Source organism: Hyperolius riggenbachi, chromosome 12 (assembly GCF_040937935.1).
Source record: "Hyperolius riggenbachi isolate aHypRig1 chromosome 12, aHypRig1.pri, whole genome shotgun sequence".
Lineage (NCBI taxonomy): Eukaryota > Metazoa > Chordata > Amphibia > Anura > Hyperoliidae > Hyperolius > Hyperolius riggenbachi.
The window spans coordinates 78,979,603-78,998,759 of NC_090657.1; the positions used below are offsets into that span (position 1 = coordinate 78,979,603).

The 19,157-nt window shown below is 44.8% G+C and overlaps 1 long non-coding RNA gene across 1 annotated transcript in view; it reads left to right on the forward strand.

Moving 5' to 3' along the window:
* Nucleotides 1-327: 327 nt before the first annotated feature.
* The window catches only part of LOC137542421 (uncharacterized), a 381,245-nt gene continuing 362,415 nt past the window's right edge, over nucleotides 328-19,157 (forward strand). Inside the window, exon 1 of the long non-coding RNA XR_011025422.1 lies at nucleotides 328-499. This is a non-coding gene — a long non-coding RNA (uncharacterized lncRNA). The remainder of the gene's footprint in view (nucleotides 500-19,157) is intronic.

The following is a 19,157-nucleotide window of genomic DNA, read 5'->3' on the forward strand; positions in this document are numbered from 1 at the left end:
ATTATGAAAAGATATAAAATACAAATAGTATTCCTATTCAGTTCTGAATCCTGCTAACACTTAAGATTAGAATGTCAAAGAGCCCAGTCATGCCTAACAGAGATAAATTGGTGTCGTGTATTTTAAATATTTAGATCAACTAGGCCTATTCTCGAATAAGAAGAAGCACGCAGTTCTGTGAAGTCACTAGCTCCTAAGTGTGTATTCAGTATTCACACTATGCTGTTTCCGCATGACAATGTTTAATCCATAAAACACTAATTGGTTATTCAGGTGGACATAAACTTTTCCTATCTTCTGTAATAGATGGATGTTGAAGGTGAAGTGCTGAATGAAGACACGCAGACATCATCTGAAGTAGGAAATTAACTGTCATACGTGTTCTCTGGTTACCTTACAAGTCCCGCATGGAACGGAAAGTATTTTAAAGGATGACTCAAAATGGTCCAGTCTCTTTGGCAAAACAAACTGCGGCAAACAAGAAAAGCCTGGCAAGAGGGTAAGACACATTGCAGAATAATACAGGAACTCCGTCCCTGTAGTAATGGCTGCTGGGAACACATTCCCTGGGGCTGGTGGCCTTCCTCTGGTTTTGATTAAAGCACATCTGCAAAACCTTTCAGCTAGTGCTAAGGTTGTACAACCCTACCTGCACTGTTTTGTAAAACAGACGTCTATATTGGTTCCAGAAGGGTTTTAACCACTTCAGCCTTCAGCGTTTTTTCACCTTATGCATCAGAGCAATTTTTACCTCCCAGTCATTCACCAATAACTTTATCACTACTTCTCACAATGAAATTATCTAAATCTTGTTTTTTTCCGCCACCAATTAGGCTTTCTTTGGGTAGTACATTTTGCTAAGAATAATTTTTTTCTAAATGCATTTTAACGGGCATAGTAAGAAAAAAAATGGATTTTTTTTTCTGTTTTCAGCCATTATAAGCTTTAAAATAATACACGCTACCATAATTAAAACCCACATACCGGTATTTTATTTGTAAAAACAAAAACAGAGGACACAAAGAGCCCAATAGTGCAATATTGTCTGGTAAGCTCAATGTATAATGTAATGTCAAAGGTTCTTATACTCACAAAGGTGGGTTACCATCAGGTAACCACTTGACAGTCAGGTGGGGAGTATTCGTACCTGACCCCACTCAGGTATAAAAGTCGCTTTCTGTAGATAGGAAAATGGGGAAAGAACCCCTCCACCAGGGGTGGACTTAATCGTGCTGTAATATGTAAAACAATGTTCTAAAAATTATAAAAAGAGGAAAGTCGAGGTGGACTTACAAGGCCCCCCCCCCCCCCACCCGGGAGTGGACATATACTCAAATGCAGAGTAAAAATATACAATTTATTCACAGCTGCATAAAATCACAACGCGTTTCGCGGTCAACAGTCCCGCTTCATCAGGCAGTACAGGAGCATATAAAACTGGTTCAGGTCCATAAAGCGTGTGAGCGCCTCTTATTACCTTTACCTAATTACTTTTAAAGACAATAGAGTTATTGGGCTCTGCCAGAAAGAAGCTACTTATAATTAACACAACAGGGGGTCAGAAACATCTCTCAAAAGTCCATTTACTACACGATACAGTTCCCAGCAGCAAATGTTCTTTCCAGCCACCTTCTGGAGCAGATTATAGTCAATCAAAACAATAGATTTAAAGAAAACCCGCAGTAACTGATAGAGAGCTATGGAGATACTTTTCTTTAAGATATCTTTGAAGGTAATCTGAAGTGAGAAGGATATGGAGGCTGTCCTATTTTTTTTCCTTTTAAACAATGCCTGGCAGCCCTGATGATCTTTCTGGTCAATAGTGTCTGAAACACACACATCTAAAACAAACATGCAGCTAATATTTAGAAACAGCTGATCTGCATGCTTGGTCAGGGTCTATGGCTACAAGAATTAATCTACATACACCTGTCCAACAAGCGCACAACGTGCAAACGACCACCCGCATGACCTGACAAACCACACAACCTGGTGTACCACATGACCTGTATGTCCACACATTCAGACGGATAAACGACCAACTCATTTAGATACTGCGCACGCAAGCGGAACAACAGACTACACATTGAAAACAAGTAGAAGTCGTTTACAAGTCGTTCAAACGTCTTGTACATATGCATCAACTGCACGATATCAGACCAACAGTTGTGTGAATAGATCCAACAGATGGATCGTTCAAAACGCCTGTCATCAGTCGCTCATCAATTCGTTTGCATGCGTACACATGCCTGATTGTCATCCAACAGACTAAAACAGACTAAAGTCAGATGATAAACAGGCAGTTTGGTTGAGTGTGGGCCTTAAAAGGCAGAGGGCAAGCAGGACAGCCAGGCAACTGGTATTGTTTAAAAGTAAATACATATGGTGGCCTCCATATTCCTCTTACTTAACCACCCTGGCGTTCTATTAAGATCGCCAGGGCGGCTGCATGAGGGTTTTTTGTAAATAAAAAAAAAACTATTTCATGCAGCCAACTGAAAGTTGGCTGCATGAAAGCCCACTAGATGGCGCTCCGGAGGCGTTCTTCCGATCGCCTCCGGCGGCCAAAATTAACACGGAAGGCCGCAATGAGCAGCCTTCCGTGTTTGGCTTCTCCTGTCGCCATGGCGACGAGCGGAGTGACGTCATGGACGTCAGCCGACGTCCTGACGTCCGCCGCCTCCGATCCAGCCCTCAGCGCTGGCCGGAACTATTTGTTCCGGCTGCGCAGGGCTCAGGCGGCTGGGGGGACCCTCTTTCGCCGCTGCTCGCGGCGGAACGCCGCAGAGCGGCGGCGATCGGGCAGCACACGCGGCTGGCAAAGTGCCGGCTGCGTGTGCTGCTCTTTATTTCGTCAAAATCGGCCCAGCAGGGCCTGAGCGGCAGCCATCGGCGGTGATGGACGAGCTGAGCTCGTCCATACCGCTAAGATGGTTAAGGTTCCTTTTAAGGGTGCATACACACATCCAATCTTGATTAGTCAGCCACTGACCAATTTTACCACCTCCATGTAGTACGAGGGCCATCAGAGTTTGAATATCATGAACAGATTGTGAAGGTCTCCTACTACATGAAGATGTTAAAATTGGCACTCAGTGGATATATGTATGAACCCTAAGTCTTCCTTTAAAGGGGAACTGAAGAGAGAAGTATATGGAGGCTGCCGTGTTTATTTCCTTTTAAGCAATACCAGTTACCTGGCAGCCCTGCTGATCCTCTGCCTCTAATACTATTAGCCATAGCCCCTGAACAAGCTTGCAGCAGATCAGGTGTTTTAGATTTTAAAGTCAGATCTGACAAGACTAGCTGCATGCTTGGTTCTGGTGTTATTCAGATACTACTGCAGAGAAATAGAAAAGCAGGGCTGCCAGGCAACTGGTATTGATTAAAAGGAAATAAATATGGCAGCCTCCGTATACCTCTTACTTCAGTTTCCCTTTAATTAGTGACCACTTCTAGCCTTTGATCCCACCCAGGACATTGAATAAAGTCTGTATGTTCTCCCCAGATTTCGTGGGATTATTTGGGTGCTTCTGCTTTGTTTCGTCAGGCATCCTATGACATACTGGCAGGTTAATTGGCTACCACCACCTCCACCCCCCCCCCCCCCTTTTAAACTGGCCACAGACTATGGTAAGAACATTAGATTGCAAGTTCAACTTGAAGACAGTTAGGTACACACCCTCAATTTTTATTGGCCAATCATTTTATCAATTTTACTCTCCCCATGTAGTAGGAGGGCCAACAGATTTTGAATACGAATGATTTTGAATGAGCAGATGGTGTAAACATGAAGGTGCTTAAGTTGGTCAGTGATTGACCAAAACTGAAGGTGTGTAGTAGGCTTTAGTGATGTCATTTGTACAACGTTGTCTGTAGAGCACTGTAGAGAATTCCTATATACAGAATAAATGCAAGTTCAGTGTCAGGGGGGGGGGGGGGGTACAGGTAACACGAATATAGTGTCTGTCCCAAAAGAGAGGAGGCCAGAAATGTTACCTTGCAAATGTAACTCATTGAGGCCCACATTTTGTTATGGATTTTGATGGTAATCCATTATAAAGACACAATAATAATAATAATAATATATTCATGATGCCCCCTCCTTGCAGATGTCCGATCAGAATATAAACAAACCCCTTTAGCATTTTAAATCAGCGTCTGCTCAATCCATATATTCATTCTATAACCAGAGACAAACAATTCTTAATGAGCTTAAAGACGTGGTCCAAAATAAGCTGCATGTGCAAATATAGCTTAGAGAGTCAGGGAGCCGGAGTGTTTGCGGAGTTAATCAGCAGCATATTTCATAGTCACTTAAGTTAATGAAGTCAAATAACTGGCTTACACTGAGTACAGTATGCAGTGTGATTCTGCCACACCTACGCACTACTCCCGGGACTCTTTAGCTTGGCAGGGGATGTGGGCGGCCGGGCAGCCATCTGAGTTTACCTGATACGTGTGAGCTGTTCAGAGGCCTGGATACAAGTCTGACCGCTCTTGGGACTCTCAGCTGTGGCTTTTCTTGGCATGAGTTAAGAGGAAGGACGGACAGGTGTTTTTCTTGGAAGCCGGGAACACGTATCAGCTGACTAGTCCCCTTACCGCAGTCCGTGGGCACTGCAAGGTCACTCCCCACCTTCATCCTCAGGAAATCCAGCAGGGGATAGTCATACCTTTTCCCTAGCTGGGAGCGTCATGTACAATACATGTCATCCACATGAGGCTATGAACTGTGTATTAACAGAAGATTGATGGCCGTGTAAAATATAGTGACATTAGATGTGGATGAAAGACAGCTGTGCCCCATGTCCTGACTGATACCACATAAAGATAGCTTCTTGTCTGTCTGCACATAGCCTGCGTGGAGCACTAAATGTATACGGAGCATCAGACACCAGAATACTGAGCAGCCAGAGGTCCTTTCATTTAGAGGTCACAGGGAGAAAAAAAAAATATATGAAGATGTCCTTTCATTAGACTATAAGTTAGAGACAGACGGTCTGAGAACAGCACGAAATTCCCATTAAGTATGAAGAACATGCTAGATAAGGATCTCCTAACAATAGCCACTATTTGTAACCCTTTCACAGCAAGAGACCATCCTGGAACAGCAATACAACAAGACTGAACAATAATAACCGTGTTACAAATCACCAGACATATTTCACAGCTGTATCGGTCTGACTGAATATGGCACAGAGGGCTGGGCCATGATCACTTCCTGCTTTAGCACATGATTGATATCAGCAAATGAGAGCTTAAAGAGACTCTGTAACATCAAAAACGTCCCCTGGGGGGTACTCACCTCGGGTGGGGGAAGCCTCAGGATCCTAATGAGGCTTCCCACGCCGTCCTCTGTCCCACGGAGGTCTCGCTGCAGTCCTCCGAACAGCCGGCGACAGGCCCGACTGTTCAATTCAATATTTACCTTTGCAGGCTCCAGCGGGGGCGCTGTGGCTGCTTTCGCTCCGAAGGAGGCGGAAATACCCGATCTCAGTCGGGTCCGCTCTACTGCGCAGGCGCCGGAGACTTGCGCCTGCGCAGTAGAGCGGACCCGACGGCGATCGGGTATTTCCGCCTCCTTCGGAGCCGCCAGCCGCCAGAGCGCCTGCGCAGGAGCCAGGAAGGTAAATATTACGTCACCGCTGTACGGAGGGCTACAGCGAGACCCACGAGGGACGGCAGACGGCGTGGGAAGCCTCATTAGGATCCTGAGGCTTCCCCCATCCGAGGTGAGTACCCCCCAGGGGACGTTTTGTCGTTACAGATTCTCTTTAAAGCCTCGTACACATATAGGAGGGCATGTCGAGCAGCAGGGATCGGGACTCAATCCCTCTGGTGACATTGCAAGGCCAGCACTGTACAGATACGTTGCTAGCCTATAGGCTTGTGACGTGCTCTATTGCTATATGTGGAGGAGGCGTGATAGAGTGGCAAAAGGAGTGACATCACGTGGTGGGTGGATCAGTGCTGAGAACAATGCTCTTGGCTGGACCAGACTGATTGCTGACCTGCCACAGTCGCGTTTCATCTAGCATGTGTACAAGACTTAAAACAGAGCAATTTTCACATTTCAGTGTTGCTTCCATACATTCGTCAAAAATGTTATCACTACTTATAACATCTAAATGGTCTATACATTTTTTGCTACAAATTAGGCTTTCGAGTGATACTTTTTGCTAAGAATTATTTTATGTGCATTTTAAAGGGAGTAACAAGAAAAAAAATAGTTTCTCAGGTTTCAGCCATTATGGTTTAACTGCTACAGTAGATAAAACCAACACATTGGGCATGCGTCACAAAGCTTTTTCACCCATTTTCCTCTGTTTTCACCTTATCTGTGTTACATTTTTAAGCTCCCAAAGAGCAAAAATATAATATAATTAAAGGCAAGAAATGTAATATTGAAGTGAAGTTAATTAGGAAAAACTTACTTTAAGGCTACTTGCACACCAAGACGTTGCGTTAGGTGCTACGTTAAGGTCGCATAACGTGCACCTAACACAACGTATGGTGCTGCAAGAGAGGACGGTAGAGTGAGCCGCGTTAGGCGGCTTTATCCCTATAAGGTCTCCCAGAGTGGTGCTGATTGGCCGGCGGGACCACGTGATGCGGAGCGAGACACTCCTCATCACGTGGTCCCGCCAGCCAATCAGCAGCCGCCAGTGCAGTGAATATTAAGTAGCCATGTGCGCGGCTACTGTAGCTGGCTCTCCCTGCCTCCTCTCTGCCCCCCACTGAGCATGTGCAAAAAGTCTAACGCGGCTATAGCCGCTGTAACGCAGTAGCATGCTGCACTTTCCGGACAACGTGCAGCGTTACATGTAACGCAACGTGGGCTGTGTGAACAGCCCACTTGTGTTACATTGCTGTGCGTTGGGGGAGCGTTGCAGGCGCACTAACGTGCGCCTGTAACGTCCCTGTGTGTAAGCAGCCTTAGTGATTATTTTGCTTGTTAATGTGCTGAAAGATTATTTTTATTAATTAGGCGATAAATAAGTCATTTTTGAAAAGTTCTGTGAATGAAGCCAATTGTATTTGCCCATTCTCCCAGATTATAACAACATTTAAATTATGTCCCTAGTACAATGTATGGCAATCTTATTTGGAAGTAAATGTTTACTTTTTCTATTTTGTGTTTTTGGTTTTCTCATTGTGCTCTATTAATAATTACAAGATCTTATTTGCAAAAATAAAAAGTAATACACCCGCATGGCATACATATTTAAAAAGCTAAGGTAACAATTTACCTTAAAGTGTACCAGAGACGAGCGTTAAAGATTTTTTACTTCCTCCACCCCCATAAGCATGGATGCGTCCCTCGCCATCCTCCTGAGTGCCTCCGTTAAGCAACAATCAGCTCCGGTATTCGGCTCAGTGACATCAGCAGGGGGCCTTCTGCGCATGCACGGATCTTCTGCGCAAGCGCGGAACACCGCGGCTGATGTAACCGAGTTAGAATGGGCCCAACTGAGCCAAATACCAGGAGCTGATTGCGGCTTAACGGAGGGAAGCAGGAGGACGGCAAGGGACGCATCCATGCTTATGGGGCTAGAGGAAGCCCTGGGTAAGTGAACATTTTTAATAGCGCTTGTCTCTGGGTCATTTTAAGGTAACAATTTATGTATTGTCTCTTAAATTCCGTCACTTTGGCTTTTTTTCACAAGTGTGTCATATGGGAGCAGGGAGGGGGTAGAAGGTATTTATGGGCTTGTTATAAGAATTAGAATTAAGTTTGCATTAATTTAAATTGTAACAACTTTATTGTATTATTTGTTTTTGGGCGGGGGGGGGGGGGGGCGCACTGGATAACCCCACACAGTCTCCTGTCTGGTTAGAAAGCTGAATCACTGCATTCCAGCCAGCAAGAAGGAAGGGTTGTTTTTTTTTCAATGGAATGATCACGGTTGCTTGTTGCAACAACAATCATTAACTCAGTAGATACTTTGATTGGCTTTGGGAACACATTTTCCCATTCACCAATCTAGGCACCATTGTGTGTCGCTCGCAAGCAGGAAGGGACAAGTATACTTGCTTTTAACTATACACTACCCACAAAGTCCAGTTCCCCCCCCCCCCCCAAAAAAAAAAAACTTGATTGTTCCCAATTTAAATAGTATGCAGCTACCACTTGAGGGCCACAGTCTTTCTACCCCTTAAGGACCAGAGCCTTTTTCTCCATTCAGACCACTGCAGCTTTCACGGTTTATTGCTCGGTTATACAACCTACCACCTAAATGAATTTTATTTCCTTTTCTTGTCACTAATACAGCTTTCTTTTGGTGCTATTTGATTGCTGCTGCGAGTTTTAGTTTTTATTATATTCATCAAAAAAGACATGAATTTTGTCAAAAAAAATGATTTTGTTTTACTTTCTGTGCTGACATTTTTCAAATAAAGTAAAATTTCTGTATACATTTTTGTCCAAATTTATTGTGCTACATGTCTTTGATAAAAAAAAAATCCATTCAGTGTATATTTATTGGTTTGGGTAAAAGTTATAGCGTTTACAAACTATGGTGCCAAAAGTGAATTTTCCGATTTTGAAGCATCTCTGACTTTTCTGACCACCTGTCATGTTTCATGAGGTGCTAAAATTCCAGGATAGTATAAATACCCCCCAAATGACCCCATTTTGGAAAGAAGACATCCCAAAGTATTCACTAAGAGGCATGGTGAGTTCATAGAAAATTTTATTTTTTGTCACAAGTTAGCGGAAAATGGCACTTTGTGACCCAAAAAAAAAAAAGTTTCCATTTCTGCTAACTTGCGACAAAAAAAAAAAATGAAATCTGCCACGGACTCACTATGCTCCTCTCTGAATACCTTGAAGTGTCTACTTTCCAAAATGGGGTCATTTGTGGGGTGTGTTTACTGTCCTGGCATTTTGGGGGTGCTACATTATAAGCATCTCTGTAAAGCCTAAAGGTGCTCATTGGACTTTGGGCCCCTAAGCGCAGTTAGGCTGCAAAAAAGTGTCACACATGTGGTATTGCCGTACTCAGGAGAAGTAGTATAATGTATTTTGGGGTGTACTTTTACACATACCCATGCTGGGTGGGAGAAATATCTCTGTAAATGACAAATTTTTGATTTTTTTTTATACACACAATTGTCCATTTACAGAGATATGTATCCCACTCAGCATGGGTATGTGTAAAAATACACCCCAAAACACAGTATACTACTTCTCCTGAGTATTTTTTTGCACCCTAACTGCGCTAAGGGGCCCAACGTCCTATTCACAGGTCATTTTGAGGCATTTGTTTTCTAGACTACTCCTCACGGTTTAGGGCCCCTAAAATGCCAGGGCAGTATAGGAACCACACAAGTGACCCCATTTTAGAAAGAAGACACCCCAAGGTATTCCGTTAGGAGTATGGTGAGTTCATAGAAGATTTTATTTTTTGTCACAAGTTAGTGAAAAATGACACTTTGTGAAAAAAACAATAAAAATCAATTTCCGCTAACTTTTGACAAAAAAATAAAAAGGGTTATGGCTGTACATCTGGCTTGCCTTGACATGAAGGCATGATGCATGGCTCAGGAAATGACCTTTGAAGGATACAAACACAAACCAGGAACAAAAGCATTGGTTACATTTATTATTAACTGAAAATGGTAAAATCACATTTACAATATGTGGCGAGTGCAAAATCATCGGCAGATGTATGAATGATGGTAGGGTGAGGATACGGGAAGCCTCTGGAGGATCCAAAGGTTTCCTCTTCCCAGGTAAGTATTACCGTTCACACCTAAGTAGATCAATAACAGCTGGGTAACAGCCACACCCTTGCACAACTTGAAATATTAAATTGATCCCACCCTTTCATCACATAGGATATGTTTTACTTTTTAAATATACCCATAAATACCATTATTTAAAAGCAAATAGCAGCAGTCATGTTATTGCTGTTGGTCTTTGTTGTCCCCCAATCACAGTGCAGCCCTCATTTGCAAACTGCAAGAGTTAGACTAGTATACTCCCCCCCCCCCCCCCCCCATCCCCCCATAGGTCCCCAGACTCCCCACAAGCAGGGACTAGTTAAGTTATGTGTCATGCTGGAGATACTCCTCCCTGCCCAAGCCCTCCCACTTTTCCCCACATCCTGACTGGTGATGATAGTGAGCTTCAGTTCAACCACTCCTCCCCTCTCAGGAGATGAAGTGGCTCAGTCACACTTGTGTAAGCAGGTCATGTGACCACCACTGTTATCTTCTAAATAGAATAAAGAGATGATATTTCTTTCCTAAGAAGAAGACCAGGAGCCAAATGGTACAGTATGTCTAAGTATTTAGACTATAAACACTAGGCGTACGTTAAAAAGGGGCGCTGGGAAAAAAGGGTGCGGGGTTTTAAACGATAAGCATGGATAACGTTTAAAAATGTATTGTACTGTATTTTGTTTAAAATTAATGTTTTATAAAGTTATAAATCATTAAATAATGTGCATTAAATCGGCAATTGTAAAAATGTTAATCTTTCGTTTAACCACTTCAGGATTCGGCGTACGCTTAACTACGCCCCTGAATCCTGAAGTGGATTGCATGGAAACGGCCGCTCGTATGAGCGGCCGTTCCATGTCAGTTCACGGAGGGTGTCTCCGTGAACACCCTGCGAGCCTCCGATCGTGGCTCGCAGGGTAAATGTAAACACACGGGGAAGATCTTCCCCGGTGTTTACATGTATACGGCGCTGCTGCGCAGCAGCGCCGTGGCGGAGATCGGCGATCCCCGGCCTCTGATTGGCCGGGGACCGCCGGCACCTGATAGGCCGAAGCCTATCCTATCCGGCGCAGGACGGAATTCCGTCCTGCGCCGCTCACATGGGGAGGTAGAGGGAGGGAAGGGGAAGGCGGCCAGGAAGCGCTGCGGAGGGGGGCTTTGAAGAGAGCCCCCCCCGCAAGCGCAAGCAGCCGGCGGCGATCAGACCCCCCCAGCAGGACATCCCCCTAGTGGGGAAAAAAGGGGGGAAGTCTGATCGGCCTGGCTGCTAGCTGATCGGTGCTGCGGGCTGGAGAGCCCACGCAGCACCGATCAGCAAAACCACCCGGTATCCGGAAGTGGTTAAATAGTGAAACGTATAATAACGTTTAAAAAAAAAATTACTAAGTAACCCTCCCTGTACCTACCCCTAACCCCTAGACCCCCCTGTTGATGCCTAAACCTAAGACCCCCCTGTTGGTGCCTAAGTAACCCTCCCTGTACCTACCCCTAACCCCTAGACCCCCCTGTTAGTGCCTAAACCTAAGACCCCCCTGTTGGTGCCTAAACCTAAGACCCCCCTGTTGGTGCCTAAACCTAAGACCCTCTGTTGGTGCCTAAACCTAAGACCCCCCTGTTGGTGCCTAAACCTAAGACCCCCTGTTGGTGCCTAAACCTAAGACCCCCCTGTTAGTGCCTAAACCTAAGACCCCCCTGTTGGTGCCTAAACCTAAGACCCCCCTGGTGGTGCCTAAATCTAAGACCCCCCTGTTGGTGCCTAAACCTAAGACCCCCCTGGTGGTGCCTAAACCTAAGACCCCCCTGGTGGTGCCTAAACCTAAGACCCCCCTGTTGGTGCCTAAACCTAAGACCCCCTGTGATAAGCATTATTAAAGTTTCAAAAACATATTGTGCAGTTTTTTCGTTTAAAAATAATGTTAAAAAAAAAAATTAAAAAAATTGTACTGTTTTTCGTTTAAAAATAATGTTTGAAAAAAATATTGTACTGTTTTTCGTTTAAAAATAATATTAAAAAATGTATAAATCATTAAATAATGTGTAATCATGAGAAGCAGTAATAAAACATTAAGTCTCCGGGCGCCGCTTTTAAAACGTTATTTTTCTCCGGCGCCCTTTTTTCCTATCGGGCGCCCATTAAACGATATTTATTATGGGAGTGAATGGCGGCGCCCGATTTGTCCACTAGCCTCCTGCGCCCTTTTTTACTGTTACCAAACACTAGTATGTGTTTCTATACTCAAGACAATGGTGTGCAAAAAGTGCAAATTCCCCCCTCCCCCGGGTTTTCCAGGTGCTGTGGGTCAGGAACTATTTGGACATAATAATACACTTAAAAACTGTTTAAAAGGGAAATGTAGTGTCTTACCTCTCCTGAAGAAGACAACCAGAAAAACTGGAAGTATACATTGCCTAGCTGGGGTCAGCACGTTTGAGTACCTTTTATATACATACATAAATATACATAGAACTGCTCAAACATGTTGGCCCCAGCTAATAAGCACTGTTGTACAGATTTATTGAAGTAGGTAAACATTTCTTGGTAGCTTGGAATATGTGACTGCAATAGTATTGAATATTTGAAAAAAACAAAAAAATCTGCAACATTTTTTACAAGTGGCCTATTTCCAAACATGGCCTAACAAAGGACTGAAGCAGAATAAAAATATGCACAAAATAACACGTTGCAGTAAAGCTTAGGCTTGCTATAAGAAGTGCAAAGGTTATCACTGGTCATTGTACTTCACTTACACTTTTAATTAAGCATCATTTGCTATGCTGGTGCGAGGTTTATCTCATGTGTGAGCCAGTGTGATAAAAGTCAGCACTAGCCTGGTGCAGTCGCTTGAGATGAATCCAAAAAGCTCATATAGGTGAGTTATTAACCTCCCCATGCTGTTCTTATCTTCTTGGAAATGTAATGTAAACAAAGGTGAAAAAACAGGTATCTATCCAAGTTGATAACATGTTTATTTTATAATTAAGGGTAGCTCAGCTGTGCGTTATCCGTGAACGCCCGCTTGAAGCAGGTTTTAAAGCAGACCTGAACTTTAGCACGGGAGAGAAGGCGAACACAGAGAAATACACATATACAGACAGATTGTTGCCTAGATTCAGAGGCGTATCTAGAGGGGTGCAGGCATGGCTTGTGCCATGGGTGCCACTGCACCATGGGCGCCATGGCTGCCTCCTCCTCCCGCATGCTTCACCATCATACTGAAGGATGCCTCTCAACAATTTGTACCTGCTTTTATACTGGAGGACATCTCTCACTACCAATACTGGGGGGTCTACTTATACTGAGGGGAACCTCATTACCTATACTGAGGGACTACTTATACTGAGGGGAACCTCTCATTACCTATACTGAGGGAGTACTTATACTGAGGGGAACCTCTCATTACCTATAGTGAGGGACTACTTATACTGAGGGGAACCTCTCATTACCTATACTGAGGGACTACTTATACTGAGGGGAACCTCTCATTACCTATACTGAGGGAGTACTTATACTGAGGGGAACCTCTCATTACCTATAGTGAGGGACTACTTATACTGAGGGGAACCTCTCATTACCTATACTGAGGGACTACTTATACTGAGGGGAACCTCATTACCTATACTGAGGGAGTACTTATACTGAGGGGAACCTCTCATTACCTATAGTGAGGGACTACTTATACTGAGGGGAACCTCTCATTACCTATACTGAGGGACTACTTATACTGAGGGGAACCTCTCATTACCTATACTGAGGGAGTACTTATACTGAGGGGAACCTCTCATTACCTATAGTGAGGGACTACTTATACTGAGGGGAACCTCTCATTACCTATACTGAGGGACTACTTATACTGAGGGGAACCTCTCATTACCTATACTGAGGGACTACTTATACTGAGGGGAACCTCTCATTACCTATACTGAGGGACTACTTATACTGAGGGGAACCTCTCATTACCTATACTGAGGGACTACTTATACTGAGGGGAACCTCTCATTACCTATACTGAGGGAGTACTTATACTGAGGGGAACCTCTCATTACCTATAGTGAGGGACTACTTATACTGAGGGGAACCTCTCATTACCTATACTGAGGGAGTACTTATACTGAGGGGAACCTCTCATTACCTATAGTGAGGGACTACTTATACTGAGGGGAACCTCTCATTACCTATACTGAGGGACTACTTATACTGAGGGGAACCTCTCATTACCTATACTGAGGGAGTACTTATACTGAGGGGAACCTCTCATTACCTATACTGAGGGACTACTTATACTGAGGGGAACCTCTCATTACCTATACTGAGGGACTACTTATACTGAGGGGAACCTCTCATTACCTATACTGAGGGAGTACTTATACTGAGGGGATACCTCTTACCACTTATACTAAAAGAAGGCTACTTATACTGGGGAGACATCTCTAACTACATATACGTAAGCATGGGTCTACTTATACTGGGTGAAATACCTCTGGCTACCTATACTAGGGTGCTACCTCTGGTTACTTTGACTAGGGAGTTAACTCTAGCAACCTATACTGGGGAGACTTGTATCATTGCAAGAAAAGAAGCTGTTATTATGGGACAAGGTGGTCTGATGGGGGGTGGGGGCGCAATTACAGAGTTTGCCATAGGCGCTATGTCACCCAGATACACCCCTGCCTAGAGTAACGTGTGCCGTGACAAAGCGGCCCTGCGTGACTCCAAAACATTGCCTTATTTGCATGATAATTCTTGGATGTGCAAGCTTCTTCATATGCATATGTATGGGAAGCTGTCCTGATGTACACCGCTCCCCCTGTTCTCCTCCATGCCTCTCCTTTGCTACCTAAATGCCCTCCAAGCAGCCTATTCCAGGTCATATGGGTCAGGCATTAGTGCGCTTGTGCGACTGTGTCCGTCCTACATCACACAGCCGGGTGCGCACTGTGCATGACGTCACACCTAGGTCATGCGCATGTGTAATGCACTCCCAGCCAACTGTATTCAGCTCTGATATCCTTTACAGTACAGTATGTGAATAATAATCATTAGGTCACTAAACATATACAGGGCTTTTCAGTGTTTGTGAATTATAAGGTAAAAAGAGATCAGCAGGATTGTAAAAAAAAATAGATAAAACAAGTGTGAAAGCCAGTAGAGGTTGTGCATTAGGGCCTCATGTATTTCATTTGGATCACCTGCTTACTTAGGTTTAAAATACAAGTTTAGCATACTGTAAAGGCATGAGTGTTTTTTTTCCTTGCAAGCATATGTTATTTTAACCACTTAAGTACCAGTGGTCTCTGCCCCCTTAAAGGGAACCTTAACTGAAAACAAAAAAAGAGTTTCACTTACCTGGGGCATCTACAAGCCTCCTGCAGCCATCCTGTGCTCTTGCAGTCACTCATGGCTCCTCTGGTCCCCCGCTGCCAGTTAGTTTCGTTTTTGCCGACTGGAAGTCGGCCGGCCGCCATGCATACCTTTTTACTTATTCCCGCTGGTGCAGGAAGCTATCGCGGACACTAGTACATTTTTACACGCTACAGGTGCAATGCGTACATTTTTACGCATCGCACCCGTAATGCGTAAAAATGTACATGCGCCAAAGGGAATGCGTAAAATAGTATGCATGGCGGCCGGCTCCCAGTCGTTAAAAACGACACTAGCTGGCAGCGGGGGACCATGAGTGACTGTGAGGGCACAGGATGGCTGCAGGGGGCTGGTAGATGCCCCAGGTAAGTAAAACTCATGTTTTTTTTTTCAGTTAAGGTTCCCTTTAAGGACCAGAGACCGCTGGTACAATAACGATGGAATCCCGATGAATCGCTGCGCATACCCGTCTCTATGACGGCAGAGTCATGTGAGGTGGTCAGGAGCCGATTTCATTGGCTCCTGACCGTGTCTATCATTGTAAGCCTATGGGATCGGCTTACATTGATAGACACGGCTAGGAGCCAATGAAATCGGCTCCTGACAGACTCACATGGCTCTGCCGTCATAGAGACAAGCAGAGCCAGTGAGCTGCGCCAAAAGACGTCTGGTTTCAGCGGCGAGATCGGCAGGATGTGTGCTGCGTCAGTGATTGAAATCCACGCCCTGCCAGCCAGGTGACCACCAAGACAGGGCGTAGATTTCAATCACCGTGGCGATTTTTTTTTTCTAACCGGATATTGTGATCCAAAGATTGCTGCATTAATCTAAACACACACGCTACATTAAACTTGCCCAGATGGCCAATAAAGATCACTTTGGGTAAGAATCTAGCATGCGTATGGTAGACCAACCACCCTACGGCATCTAACAACACCCAAAGCCCATTATTCTTCCATTTACCGCAAACATCCCTGCATCATCCTCCGCACATTGGCCCTCCCTCTCCCTCCACAGAAATAGACAGATTGTTAGCCTATGGGCCTGGTGCCGGATTGCCACCCGGCTTGAGGGATCAAGTCCTGATTCCAGTCGGATGACAATCCTTGTATGGTACGAGGCTTCAGTGTTCCCTCACCAGCTGCCTGACACCAGTTGCTCCTTTACAAGAGTTCAGGACTGAGGGTTGCCCTGCTGCGTTTATTTAAAAAGGGTGCCACAGTAATATGGGCAATATTACTGATATTCTACTATGATTCACTGGGTAATTCCAATAGTAGAATATTGAATATATATATTGGATATATATATATGGACGGACTAACTTTATTCTCACACGAGCCTCCCTTCTACTTCTACCGAAGTCTTACCCTAACGGACAAGCCCCCCCCACCAATGCCTAACCCTACCCCCCCCCCCCCCCCCCAAATAATTGCAATTAACTCTAACCCTATTCTCAAACGAACCCTCCCTCTGCCGATGCCTAATGGTGGCTACTAATGATCCAATCTTTATTGTCCAATTTTACCATTTCTATGTAATATAAAGGGACTGCCTAAAGCAGTGGTCTTAAAACTATGGCCCACCGAGACTTCTTCACTGCCCCCCCCCCCAACACAAAATGTATAACTTATAGATGCAGCTCACTGCACCTTTAACCTCCTTAGCGGTGTGACACGGGGTAAGCCGCCGGAGGGTGCCGCTCAGGCCCTGCTGGGCCGATTTACTTAATTTTTTTTTTGCTGGACGCAGCTAGCACTTTGCTAGCTGCGCCAGCACCCCGATCGCCGCCGCCGCGCGCCCGATCGCCGCTATCCGGTGCGGCGCGCGCCCCCCCCCCCCCCCAGACCCCAAACGCTGCCTGGCCAATCAATGCCAGGCAGCGCCGAGGGGTGGATCGGGTCTCCCAATGACGTCCCGACGTCGGTGACGTCATCCCGCCCCGTCGCCATGGCGACGGGGGAAGCCCTCCAGGAAATCCCGTTCTTTGAACGGGATTTCCTGATCGGTGATCGCCGAAGGCGATCGAAGCGGGCGGGGGGATGCCGCTGAGCAGCGGCTATCATGTAGCGAGCCCTCGGCTCGCTACATGATAAAAAGAAAAAAAAAAAATTTTTTAAAACTGCTGCGCTTCCCCCTGGCGGTATTTTTCATACCGCCAAGGGGGTTAAATATCTGCATCCTGTATATAGATAAGCTATGCTGGCACCACCCATCCACCTACTGTAAAAGCCAATGAGCAGTCATTTGCTGGCTTCCAATCCAATTCTGCATCAGGTGACACTGCTGTCCCAACTGGAAGTCAGGTTGTAACCTGGGTATGCTTCACTGTCTGGTGCACAACGACGTTCTTCGGGCCGCCATATGACTGAATGGCTGCTGCTGGAAGTTCTCCCATTGGGGGGAATCAATAACCAGATTCAATGTAAATGTTTTTCAAAATCATTTTATGTATGTTCCAGTCCCCAGCAGTCTGTAGTATGTAGACCCGGCCCTTGACTGAAAAAGTTTGGGGACCCCTGCCCTAAAGTATCCATTCAATATATTCTCAGTTTGTTTACCCTTCTACTACATAAGTTTGGTAAGACTGGACAAAAAAAGATTTGATCATTAGTGGCCACCATTAAGGTTCCCATTAACGATATCATTTTTTCCTTCAGATTTGATCTTTCAATGCGATATTTATGATCAAATTGTATAGAACCACATGCGGCGCAAATTCTTTGGTTGATTGGAAAAGGAAATAATATCGACCAGAAAGTTGGATTTTATGATCAAATCGTAATGTAAAATCTTTGTAAATCATTCCATTAATGGGAACAATCGATAATTGCATTCTGATTCGTTTCAATCATTCAAATTGCGTTGAAAGGTTGAATCTGAAGGGAAAAAAAAATGTACAGTTAATGGGCACCTCAACACTAACCTACCACACCACAGTCCCCGCTGGTATAACCGCCACTTAATACTCCCTCACTTGCATTAATTAACAGGCACCAGCAGCCTAATCCCGATATTTATCACTCAAATTAATCCCTGGGCACCGCGATAGCTGTAATTGGCATTGCAGTCTGTGAGGAGTCACATTTCCTTCAAATTTCAAATATCCTCTACGCAGAGGAGGGAAACAGAAGTAGAACATACTGAAAAAATACAGGAAAAAAACAAAACGCTACACCATTCGTTTAAACAGAGATGTAAAATCTATAGAACACACAGCAGTGCCCATAGAAAGGCCAGTTCACACAGCCTCCTGATTGTAACTGCAGGGATTTCACTGAGCAGAGATGGGTTAAACGGTGGACTGCGCTCCCCTCCCTTCTGCTAAAAGCCATTAGGTTTCAGACTAATACATTTAGCAGAGACGGCCCCTGATGGCGAATCATACATGACTGGCCCTACGCTGCGTTTTCATTCTACATGTTCGCGCAGGAAACCTGGAGCCTTTTTAATGGCGGAAAAATAAAATGCTGTGTAGACCGCTGACTGCCCCTTCCCATAGGGAATGCTAAATGTCCTCAGAGGAGAAAACAGAAGAGACACGATGCAGGGCAGGAATATCTGGATTGCATATAGGAACAGCCACTGGTACTACTACACACAAGACAGTGAGAGTGATGTAGCCCTGTACAGGTTTATCACCAGGGACAGATCTATCCCTTCTGGATGAAGCTAGCGCAGGACATGTTTTATGGCAACCTGTTCTGAGAGGTCAGAGGGATGTTAGCATCTTACACTTAGCATAAATATATTAGGGGTTATTTACTAACAGAAGAGCAGAGTGCAGAGCAATCAATCAACACAATGGCTCTGAGCAGTCAACGTCAAGTTAAGGGTCAGTTACACGCTACTAAATATGAGTACATAGATAACGCCACATTTCGTTCCTGGCAAGTGTGCGCTCTAATCTAGGATGCTTCGGATAATCTTGGGATTTTGCTTCCTTTCATTCAGTTTTGACCTAGAAAATGTATCTAGTTTTATAGGATAAATGTGTTAAAGGACAACTGTCTCGAACACATACAATGTAAATGAATACAGTGCTTATCCCCCGCTGAGTCTTTCTGCA